General features: G+C 37.1%; 1 protein-coding gene across 5 annotated transcripts in view; it reads left to right on the forward strand.

The window, feature by feature from the left end:
* The window catches only part of LRRC8B (leucine rich repeat containing 8 VRAC subunit B), a 31689-nt gene that overhangs the window by 13790 nt on the left and 5514 nt on the right, over positions 1 to 12385 (forward strand). For all 5 annotated transcript variants that reach the window (XM_062613109.1, XM_062613105.1, XM_062613106.1 and 2 more), the window contains one exon: positions 11212 to 11263. The gene's annotated coding sequence lies outside the window, so the exon portion shown is untranslated. The remainder of the gene's footprint in view (positions 1 to 11211; positions 11264 to 12385) is intronic.

The following is a 12385-nucleotide window of genomic DNA, read 5'->3' on the forward strand; positions in this document are numbered from 1 at the left end:
CTTGGAAAGAAGGTAGATGATTCAGCCCTCAAGAAAGCTGTTGCAAATGAGCTTTGTGGTATCATGCTGGCACACCCTCCTCTGATTTAGACCCAAGAGAATTCTAGGGCTTTTCAACAATCGGAAGGAAATAATGGAGAAAACTCTAATGGAGTATCTTCAATTTGATTCTCAATGGTGCCATTCTGTTTCAGAATAGTCTTTGCACCCTGAATTTATTATGTGAGTGCATTTCCATCAAAAGTGCTTGATTTCTCAATATGTTCTGATACTGTAAGCTGGAATGCAATTCTTTATACTGAAATTGAGAATTTAGTTGATTGTGAGAAACTGAAAGGTTTAACAATGCTAGTAAGGCATCCAGTGATACCAATAAAGAATATGGCAGTAACACAATCTGTTACTAATTGTTAGTAGTCTTAAGACATTGTAATAAACGCTTTGTTTCTTTGGGGGATACGAGTTGTGGTTTTTGTTTAATATGGAATAAAAGTTTCAGTTCTGTGATACATCAGCTACTAAACTATGGTCATACAGTTACTGAGGCTTAATTAAAGTGGCATTGATTTTAAAGCTCTCGCTTAAAACCCCAGGAAATGTAACCCTTGATTTCCCTGACATCATTGCCTTAGCTCTCTAGGGAGAATATTGCTGTTTTATGAGTACTTAGTTGGATATTTATTGATACATTGGTTGTTGGGTATTTATTCATGTGTTTTCTGTTAGCTAAAGTTCACCTGCATGCAAAGTTTGACTAGGCTTGAATTTAAGAGCTGCAAATTTAGACTCTAATCCTAAACTATTTGTCCTTTAAACTAATTTTTCCATTTGAATGAAAGCAGAACCATGATGTGTATTTGTTGTGCAATCCAAAATATTTGAAGAACAGAGGACAAGTTGAAAAGTTTTAACACAAAACTGTTTCTAGGTTGTGCTTAAGTTATCAACAAGATAAACTCTCTCTTCCAACCCATGCCAATGGAAGTGTGAAAATAATTATTACTTTGCAAGTGCCTTTGCAGTACAGGAGAACTGTTTTCCAAGTTCTTGTTTGTTTATTTTTATTAAACAGTTGTTTAAATACTGCCTTTGCAATGACACTGATTCAAAGTCAGGAAAGCACCCAAACGTTGATGAATTGAAGTCAGATGGGATGTGTCAATACTCAAGTGCTTTACTGAACTGGAGTTGTTGAAAGTAGTGTCTGCTTTGCTTCAAACTATTAGCAAGTTTCTTACAAATATGGGGCTGGAATTTTTTTACTTCACAGTTCTTAACTGATTCAGGTGATGTTAAAACCCTTAACTCTTGTTTTTGAAGTTGTTAAACTTGGCTTCATACCAAGAAGTGTTTTTTCTTTTAGTATTGCTATTTGAAAAATCTTACCATTGTTAGGTTTCCTCAGACACCCCACTCAAAGCAAACTTTGTGCAGCAAAGGACCCTATTATGCAGCATACCTGGGCTTGATGGAAGTATAAAGCACAAACATAGTTGCTAAGTTCGTGTTTGCTCAGGAAGCAAAGCAGGATTACTATAGGCTTACTGTAGCACTCAGGTCTGATTGCTTGTGCAGGGTTTTGAAGCCTAGCATTGTTCTAGGAGATGCTTCTGATAAGCATGATGCTGCTGTTGTGATCTTATGCATCTGTGCAGCTCTCAAACTGTAGATACGTATTTAGCCGTTGATAAGTCATTTGTACCCATGCAGTTACACAGCATGTGCAATGCAAAAATGAAAGGACTAAAGGACATATTTATTAAGATATAAGATGTAGCTGGTTGCTTTATCAAGTTAACCAATATGTAATATAGAGTAATATGAACAGGAAGATACTTAAGAGATTGAGGTAATTGTGCAGACAGCATGCTCCCTGCCAGAGGGTTAGTAAACCTGACTCTATTTCCATTGCAGGTGAATTTGTATTTGGCTGTGGAGTTTCACAAGTTTTTTGACTTTGGGGTGGGGAGATTACTAAAAAAGGTAACAAGATGGGTTTCGGGAGAGCCTTTATGCAAAAAGAGTACCGGAGCTTGAATCAGATGTAACTTGAAACTTACCTAGTGTCATTATTTTCTCTTGGATGCCTAGACCAAACACCTAGAATCTAGTGTTTCAACTTGTCAGGATGGCTTTCAAGAGTAACTATCCTCTTAAACAAGATAAAAAGCTGCTGCTTCTGAGAAGAGATATGAGCCACTGCTGAAAGTTGACTCAGCTTTCCAGTGTGGGGACTAATAGAGTGAAATCAGATGTGTTTTGTATTACTGCCCTGATAATAGTTTTTTTTTCATAGATGCAGTTAAATTCTTGTCTGTGGAAGTAATAAGCCTGCCTTCTGGAAAGTTCTTCAAGAAACTTATGCAGCATCAGGAAAACCTAATGCCAAACTACTGTTTTTTGACTGTTTTTAAATCTTGTAGCTGTATTTGTGCATGGTAATAATTATCTTGCAGAGACAGAGCGTATTTGGTATATATTTTTGATTTGTGACCTCAGCTGAGATTTCTGTTCTCAACATCTGTTATCTTGATAGGGCACTCTTTGGTCATGGTAGTCTGTAAATACTGAAAACCCATCAGTTTCCTTTTTAGCCTGAATGTCGGGATTTTAACTTACTGTATTAGATTACGGTTCATATTTTAGAAACATCAAAATGATTCCAGCTAGAACAAGGAGTATAAATATATTTTGTAAATAATTTGTATAAATACAAATTCGCATATTTCTGAGAACAGGCAAAGGTGATAACTGTCTGCCCATTATGCAGAAAAGGAATAGTGTGTGTAGTACAATCCAGAATAGACTCTGATCATCTAGTAAGAAGTGGTATTACTCTATAATCTTGTCATTTAAATACTTTATGAAGAATAGAAGAACCGTTACCATGACTTTACAGTTGAGGAATTTGAGGTAGGGAGAAATAAAATCACTTGCATAGAGCTGTTCAGCTGTCAGAGATAAATATCCCTATTAACTGGGTTGGGTATTGTTATTGTTTTAGAAAGCAGTGTTTAGGCTATGAAAATAATGTAGAATGGAGGTACTGAATGTCTAAAATAATTGGATTTGGGTACTCTGCTCCCTGGAAAACTATCAGGACTTCCTATGGGATGAAGAGTGTTCCCCCCTTCCATCTCTAAATGCAGTGCTGTTGAATTCCTTATAGGACCTTTATCTAGAAGGATCAAATCGGAATATTAACATGCTTTGGTTAATACATCAGTGTGTATAGTATGACATGAATTATGTTGATAGCCTAGTTATAGCAGCCTGATAGCCTTTGGACTACAGAATTGACCCAAATGCTTACCTGACTTAGGTAGGATTTATGGTCTACTCACTTTGTTCTGCAGCTCTCCCTGTGCTCCTTGAGAAATTAATTCAGAGGTAGTTCAGGTGTGTGGACATAGTCCAGGGCTTCTCTTTCTGAGATTTCCTTATTTCTGACTTGTTTCTAGTGGGGTTACAGGAGTTATCTTGGGCATTTACAACTTCATCGCAAAGCAGACTGAAAATAGAAGAGCATGTATGAGTAATTCCCTGCCCTTTCCTAAGGAAAGAGGGTCTTCTGTAAAATTTAAACTGCTTTATGCTGTTGGCTCTCTTGTACTACTACTGCTCTTGAAGACTGAATATAATAAGCTATATTATAACTGAAGAATCTGCTGGTAGAAAGATCTTGTAATAGTAAAGTTGTGAATATTCTGCAGTGTTATCTTGCTCTGCTTTGCTTTCTGATATCCTGAGCATAGCAGTACAATGAATGAGGATCGTGACTATCTGTCTGACTGCTGGAAACTAAGGAGTTAAAAATTAATTTTCTGTTGTAGCATTTATCTTGGTATGCAAAATTAAATATATACCATTGAGGCTTCCTTTAGAGCAAACTGGAGGGATATGAGGGATACTGTTGATACCATTGTCTTATGGGTATGTATTTATATTTCTCATCATGAGAAACTGAAGAATGTGGTTATGGGAATAAAAAGGAGATATAAGTGAGCTTGAAAATCTTAATTCATGCAGTTGGGAGGTATCTGACTCTGTTAGCTGTGTTAGCAGTGGGATGAAGGACTTGATGTACTCTCGTGTAAGATGATTTCTGGGAGAGCTGTAAGGTAACAGCATGCCACAGGTAGCAGACCCAATCTAGACCTTTTAAGACTGCTTTTGGTCTAGTCATGTAGTCTTCCTTGCTTGGGGAAGAACAGGTGAAGAACCAAGGAGACTTTTTTCATACTTAATGCTCTGAATATACTCTTGAGATTTCTTTGCAACTTGAAAGGGAAGACTACTAGTAGTATTGGTGTACTGCTGCTAGTAGTATTGGTGTACCATTTCTGTCTTCAGTGTTGCCATACTGATTTTAAAATCCAGTTGGGGGGGGGATTGGTTAGTTGTTTTAAAGGAAAAACACAAATGGATTTGTAACTACTTGTTTCTTTAACTACACGTGAAGTTAATGATTGTAAGTTTGTTGGGTCTATGGTAGCTTGAGCGATTCTGGGGTGATACTAAGTACATTGCTGTGGATAATATAGTCTAGTATTTCAGTGCTCTCTCAATCCTATTTCACAAATCCATTAACACTTCACTTAAAAAAAGTAGGTTTGTCTATGAGGAGGTAACTGATGTGTGCTTTGAACGTGCTTGGCTTCAGGTTCATTAGTAAGTCTCCTGTACCGCTTAGGTGCTGATTCTGTTTGTGTAGCTATGCCTCTTTTTTGAGACTTTATATGAACTGACTTACTTGCATTAAATGGTGTGCTTCATTGTGGGCACCCTAAATGCATGGCACATTGTTGGCCATGCTTAAAATACAGTTCTTTGGGCTCTTAGAAATGTTAGAAGTAGTAGGAATGCATGTAATTCTCCTACTTGTTGTTCAGTACTGAAGTTTTTTGTTTACTTGAAAGTGTTATGGGGCCAGAAAAAAAGGGGGAAAGGAGGCTGATAGAAATAGTGCTTCACTTTAAATACTAACCTTTGTGTTGAAAATGGATGGAATGTGATCAGACTGTACAGTGCAATATAAAAGATATTTGGGACATGTTCTTTGATTTAGTGTCTTTGGGCCCCTTTTTTTTACTTCAGGAGAATTTCAGAAGTGACCTTCTAGAAGACCATCTCTATGGTTTGTGTTCTGCATGAGAGGTGCTGGTCCATAATGATCTCGGCAAGAAAAGCCCTCAGACTCTCTACAGTGTAATTTAAAATTTGACATCATAAAGAGAATAATGTAGATAATCATAGATCCCTTTAGAAGCTGGGAACATGAGTTGTGTAGCATCAAATGAGCTTTTGATCATTGTGCTGCACAACATGCAGGCCTTACTGGTGGGAAGGCTTTCTTATAAGCAAGCGAGTCTGCATCATTTCTACTGTCAACCAGGAAAGATGTTCACAGGAGGACTTCTTGCTCCACTTCTTGATAAAGACAAGGACATGCAGGTGGTGTTTGACTCATACCAAGTGGGAGCTGCCTGCAGACTTCTCCGTTACCAGATGGCTCTGCTTAGTCTCTGGCCAAGAGATCTGCCCAGCACAGGCCTGAGCCTGTTAACTTGACAGAGTTGATCACTAACACCTCAATGTGCTATGTTCTTCCAGGCAGAACTAGTACAGTTAGTGATACTCTTCTCTCTCTTTCTTTTTTTTCTTTTTAAATAAAGAAAAAAAAGCCTTATGGAACTCTTTACAGTTTGAGTTTGTTTTTTTTTAAATCTGTTAATGCGCTTTGCTGTGTTTCTTTAGGAATTGCCAAGCTTGTGATAGCAGAGCTATTTTTTAGTGGGTAATACCAATATGGAGTTTTGGTGGTCATCTTGCATTCATATTTTCCTTTTTCAAGTGGAATATGTGAGATGCACAGCTGTTTGAAGACATGTAAATTAATGGAGCAAATGAAAAAATGTTCTAAAAACATGCTAGGGTTTTTAGTGAGAATAAAAATTAAATTAATGAAATTACTAGTTAAATATTAGAGAAACAAAATATTCTCTAAGTGAATTTACTTTTGGGATTCTTTGTATAACCAATACAAAGCACTCTCTTTAAAACAGGTGCTTGTTTTGGTATTTACTGGAATCAGTATTTTATATGCTAATACAGCTCTTAAATTTAACTTGATTATTTTAACTTCAAATATAATATATTTAAAGGACCCACAGTCTGGCAAGGGCCCTACAGCTTGCCTACAGGTTTATCCTTATGTGTCCTCAAGGAAAGAGGAGACCACAGCATTATAACACCTGTCTCTGTAGTTTGATTCTTTCCTCTGCCATATTTCTACCATTACCTGATACAGACTTCTATTTTTTTTTGTTTTTAATGCATCCTTGAGTTGAAAATCATGCTTGGGCACTAAAGTTGTGCAGACTATTGCTTGCTAGAAGTATGGAGTTTTGATTCCAAGTCTGAATTTGGTTTGGTTTGGTAGGGATCTTAGAAAGCACCAGAACTATAACTCAAGTGATATTTGCCCAGTAAGTAGACAGCTTGCTTTCAAAGAGATCAGTTGTGTTGATGCAATTAAGTGCAAGACAAAGCTGGGCTACCTTTTGTTTTACTTCAGGGTTTGGTTTTTATCATTAGATTGCTTCTTTCTTTAACTGTGAAACTTACTTGTTCGGAAACTTAGGTTTGTATGAACTTACCCCTTTTTCTTCATCTTGTTTTTCAGTGGTTTGAGGTGGTTTGGTTTTGTTCTGTGAAGTGCTTGACTCCCTGTCTATTTGGTCTCAAACTTGGGTTTAAACTGAATATTTTTCTTGCTAGTGCAGGTCTTCACAGGAGCATAGATTGTGACCTCTTTTAGCTAGAACACCATCCTTAGCACCTTAAACTTAACTTGAGAAGGCTGAAGAAAGTACTTTTACCAGCCTGTGTATGTCTGAATATGAATTAGTATTTAAAATTGCTCTCCAGGCTGTCCTAATATGAAATAAAAAGTACATTTACCGTACCTTTAAATACATGTCTTGTAATACAAGTTTATTACAGAGTTTAACCCTTAAAATGGTTGACTTGGTATCTCCCTCCCATCCACTTATTGAGAATGAGGTTCAAGTAACTTCATGTACTTGGGCAGACCTTGCTGATGTGATTCAATATTTTATGACGTATGGGTATGTAATTCTAACTGCCTGTGCAACTGGAATGTTTGAAGATGATCTATCTCCCTAGTGAGTGTTTGACCAGTGACATACATTACTAGCAATGTTTAATTCTTTATTGGCCTTCCTTTAATAGAGAAAAGGCTTAATACTTGCATATTGATGGCTTTTAATGAGAAGTTAACTCAATATCCTCAAGGAAGATAGTGGTCCCTTCTGGATGTGGCAGGTATGGGACAGAAATGTATAACATAGCATATTTAATCCTGCACAGTCTGATGGCAAGAGGTCTTGTGCTTCTGAAGCAAATCAAATTGGAGTAAAGCTTATTTTCAATTTAGATTAGACTGCAAGATTAAGTATTTCTCTTGCATTAAGTGTACCAGAGAAAGGAACTAATAGAATAAAGATGGGTATTCTGAGTTTAGATGAAGCTGCCTTCAAGAAGTCTTTTCCACCTACTCTGAGGCCTTCTCTGTTGAACCTAGGAATGTTCAAGCTTTTGGGTAGCTGAGGAAACTAAAACACACTTGCCATGTTGTACTCTTTTTCTCAGCTTGCTGTAGGTACAGTAGTGGTAGAGCTGAGTAGTAGTTGCTTAATTTTGCAAGACTAGCAGAGTACCCCATATACAGTAAATGTAAATAAAGCCTAATTTATTCAATTTTAAGCTAAAAATGTTTACAAATGTTTTCCTAGAAATTATTGGGCTCTAAAGTTTTATGCAAGCAGACCTCTCCAGAGAGCAAGGGCTGCTTCTTGAACAGCATGAAAACTTTGCTATTACTATTCCACATCTTATGTTCAGGGGGACTGGCTTGAGAGCAAGTGTTTAAGGCAGGCAAGGCCTCCAGTTAATCCAGACGCTAGTGGTTGAGATTGTCTCTAGGTGTAATTATTGGCCTTTGGTTGTTTGAAGGGTTGATATGGAAAATGTGTAACAATGCTAGTGGTCTTGAACATCATGTGCTGAGGAATATGCTAGTTACTGTAAAGTATGGGAATGTCTTTGTGTTTATCCTAAATACAAAAGGATAATCACTTACACATGTTTCAGTTATCTCCTGTGACCTTCAGAAGGAACTGAAAAAGAAGCTTTCTCTAATGTTGTTTGTGTGTTGTTCTGTATTCAGTGGAATACAGAGCCAAAAATACAATCCCTGTCACAAAGATCCTACCGCTGAATCTGGATGTGCATACAAGTAGTCAAGGTACACATTCTGAAAGACCATATATCAAAGTAGTGCTTGAATTGAGTAGTCTATTATTTGTCAATAGGAAGCTTAAAAAAAGGAAATGCAGTCATCTGAACACATCTGTTAAGAGTATGTATGAAGTTATCATTCTTCATGAAGTCAGACCTGCCCCTGAACTCTTGCAGTAAGTGGCTTTTTGTCGTTTAGGGGACATGTGAAAAAGGAAATGGTAATATGCTGATAGAAGGGGAAGTTTTAGCCAGGAAAGATGTGTTTTGGGTGATGAATGTGTGGGGAAGTAAAGCTTGTTACTTTTTTTCCTTTGGGAATATTCATTAGTGTTTATTTGCAAGTGGAGATTCAGGCTGTGCATGAGAAGACCATAAGCAGGTATTAGAAATCCCATAGGAGACTCTCAAAATGGTCCATGGAGTAAAATTGATTGCCTGTCTAGTTTATTATTGAATTTCATTTTGCATCCTAAATTTTGGAAGAAAAAGGGATACATCTAAACTAGCTAGAAGCTAAGTAGGTACTGAAGTTTAGGAATCACTTTTGGTAGGAAGTTGTTAAAACAGACATTTACTTGGGATGTCAGCATTTCTTACCTCAATTGAGAAGCTGCTGGAATAACACCACTGGAATACCTGTCAAGGTATGCTTTAGTTGTATAAGTCTAGTTTGATTTACTTAATGTGTCAGAAACACCAACTGAATACTCAATCAACAAAACCAGCATAGCCTTAAAAATAAACCAAAGTTTCTTGTCAGGTGTTGGCTTTCTGCAGCCCATTATTCTTTGGAGAGGAGAAGTAAAGCATTTCCCTTGCTTCAGAGCCATCCCTAACTAAATGTGCTTAAAATTACAGAAGCAGTGACTAAATGACAGAGTAATGTGATGTTAAGTAACCTTTTGATGCCTGAGGACAGTGAGGTGCACTGTCTGATGCTTATAGATAATGTTTTTTTCAAAATGGTAGCCTTTCATTCATATTCTGGATAGGTTTCTATTGATCAGATTCATCAGTCTTGAAGCAACTAAAAATTGCCTTAGATATTAGTGGTCTGTATTATCTTACTTTTCTGACCTGCATCTGGGTACTGGTCTGGGTTAACTCTCCTGAAGTCATCACTTAGCCTGGGGCTATAATGTCTGCCTCTCATCTTCTAAGAAAGATTGCCAATTGAATTAGGCCACTTTGAAAAGCTTTTATGGCTTTGATATGGGTTGAAAGCTGCTGCAGATGAAATTTCTCATACCCATTACAGTTGAGCATTATTCTGTTTGATTAGTCACCCTTGGCGTACAGATAGGATTTGAAAGTAAACTGTCTTTAGCAAATTTATCATTAATAATTCACATTTTTATTATTCTTGTATGTATTGTGGATGTCTCTGATACTTCATATACATAGAATTGTAATGAATACACATATACTTCATTGGAAGGTTTCAAAAAGGAGTCATTCATTAGCAAGACCAGAGTTCACGTATTTAAACACTTAATACTGTGATACTTTCTACTAGAAAGTATCTAAAACTGCAGCAAGAATGTAGCTGGACTTTTCTGATGGGAACTAACAACTTAAAGCAAGCGTTTGATAGAAACAGACCTTACAGTCTCTAAAAGCTCTCAGCCTCTGTAAAAACAAACCACTTCTTTGTTTGAGTATTATGGCATTGCTTGAAGAAGGTGTATTGGGTTGTACATGCTCTCAAGTATACAAATAGGTCTTTAACAGAATTGGCTTAAGTTCTGTTTTCTTTCTGCGAGTTTTAGAGAAAATACTTCATCAAACAGTGTTAACCGCTTTCTTGTACTCTGAATTCTGTACCTCATACTCATAACTCATACTCTGTACCTCATAAGCTTCTTTTGCTTAGTCCCCAAAATAAGCCTGTTACCGGGAGAATGATGTTCTTTGTGTAAAAGTGGATATGTGCATTACTGTTACCTGTAACTTTCTCTAATATGCACTTGGTTACAGAAAATATATTCTTACAATGTTAGTATCTTCCCAAATCCCTGCTGAGGTTTACTTGTTTATCAGGAAAAGAATTGCTCCCATCCTCATGCTAATTACACCTTTCAAACTCATTTAAACTCTCAGCCACTTCAGTGATCATTTTGACTTCTCAAATATGTTTTTCTTTGCTAAAAATAATGTTCTTTATATCTTTTGATCTCTGAATCATTCAACATACTTGTTTCTCAGCCTGTTCTTGGTAATTCAAGAGGGTCTCAAATCTTTTCATTTTTGTAACAAAGTTGGAGTGAGAAGAGTTGACTGGGTTTAATTCTAGGCTGGAAATTAAAAAAATGCTTTTGTTTTTTCTGTTTGTATTCAAATCAAGCATGTTTGGCTTCAGTCAAGACATGATCCAGACACTGTTTGCAGAATGAATGTCTTAGTTTGGGTGTGTTTAGTAAGTTATTGTGCTTTTACATCTATGAATTTAGATTCAAACCCCAAAGAATTATACTGAAAGAATTCATTTTAAGGTAATTACAGGTTTCACAACTTGAGCTGAAGTGATTTAAGAAATTGTTATTTCTTAGCTATGGTTAGAGCATCTCAGTTGTAGGGTTAGTAACTTCATGTAAGTGCAAAAACTGTTGGTCTTAAATAGCTTTTAGTGCTTAGAAATGGGACAATGACAAGGGCCAGTACTTTATTTCAGGAAAAGCAATTTTCAGCTGGTGAATAAGTGATTGATTTGATGGGATAGAGCTTAAATTATTCTACCTAGTTCTTGTGAATCTAGTTAGATTTTTTTTCTCATCAGATGTTGAATCTTTAAAACACTGCTGTGGGAAGGAGTAATGAACCATTGTTTTAATAAATCATTGGAGTCCATATATTTAATGATCTGATGACAATTTCTTTTCTCTCTAGAAGTACACTGTAACCATCCTGTCCTTCAGCTGCTTTCCCTTGAGTGGGCCTGGTAAGTTTCTATATTCTATTTAAAGTAGTCTTATCAATGCAAGAAGGGTTAACTTATTTTCAGCCATTCTTCTCCCTTCGAATGTAAATATGGAGTAAGAATAAGGCTTTGCCTCAGTTCAGCTGTTGTTTGTCTTTTTATAAGAGCTACCCAGTTCTGTTTGGAATTGAAATGTCCAGTATCTATCTATTATTAACAAGAGCCAACTTGTGCCCAGGTGGCCAAAAAAGCCAGTAGCAACCTGGCTTGTACCAGAAATAGTGTGGTCAGCAGAACCAGGGAAATGATTGTCCCCTTGTACTGAGAACTGGTGAGGCCACACCTGCAATCCTGTGTTCAGTTCTGAGCCCCTCATTACAAGAGAGACATAGATGTGCTGGAGTGTGTCCAGCAAAGCTGGTGAAGGGTCTAGAGAACAAGTCCTGTGAGGAGGGGCCGGGTGGGCTGGGGTTTAGCCTGGAGAAGAGGAGGCAGAGAGAAAACCTTACCATTCTCTAGAACTACCCAAAAGGAGGTTGTAGCGAGGTGTAAGTCTCTTCTCCCAGGTAACAAAGGATAGGAGAAGAGGAAGTGGCCTCAAATTGCTCCAGGGAAGGTTTCGATTGGATATTAGGAAAAATTTCTCTCCAAAAAGGTTGAGCATTGGAACATCCAGACCAGTGACATGGTAGAGTCACCATCCCTAGAGGTCTTTAAAAGATGTGTAGATGTGGCACTCATGAACATAGTTTAGTGGTGGACTTGGCAGTGCAGCATTAACAGTTGGACTCAATCTCAAAGGTAATTTCTAACCTAAATGATTCTGTGATTAAGATAAACACAGAACATCCCCATTCCTTTGTATCTGTACTGCTTAACAAAATTTCTAGGATGTTTTCTCCAAAGCTGTGGTATTGCCATTGACACTGGATGGTTTCTTGATTTGTTTCAGGGCCTCTGTTTTTGAGAATCTTGGCTTTCTGCCGAACCTTGGTATATCAAAATTACGACTGACTTCTATTTCATGAAGTACTGCATGTTGCAAATCTTATTTTCAATAGTTATTTGGCAGGAAAAAAAAAAGGATTACTTCCCAGTTGAAACAGGACTTGCTGTAAGCAGTTTGCTGGGTTTCATGTTGAT

The sequence above is a fragment of the Pezoporus occidentalis genome, unplaced genomic scaffold, assembly GCF_034315485.1.
Source record: "Pezoporus occidentalis ecotype Australia unplaced genomic scaffold, CSIRO_AGI_Poc_V1 ctg164, whole genome shotgun sequence".
Taxonomy (NCBI): Eukaryota; Metazoa; Chordata; class Aves; order Psittaciformes; family Psittacidae; genus Pezoporus; species Pezoporus occidentalis.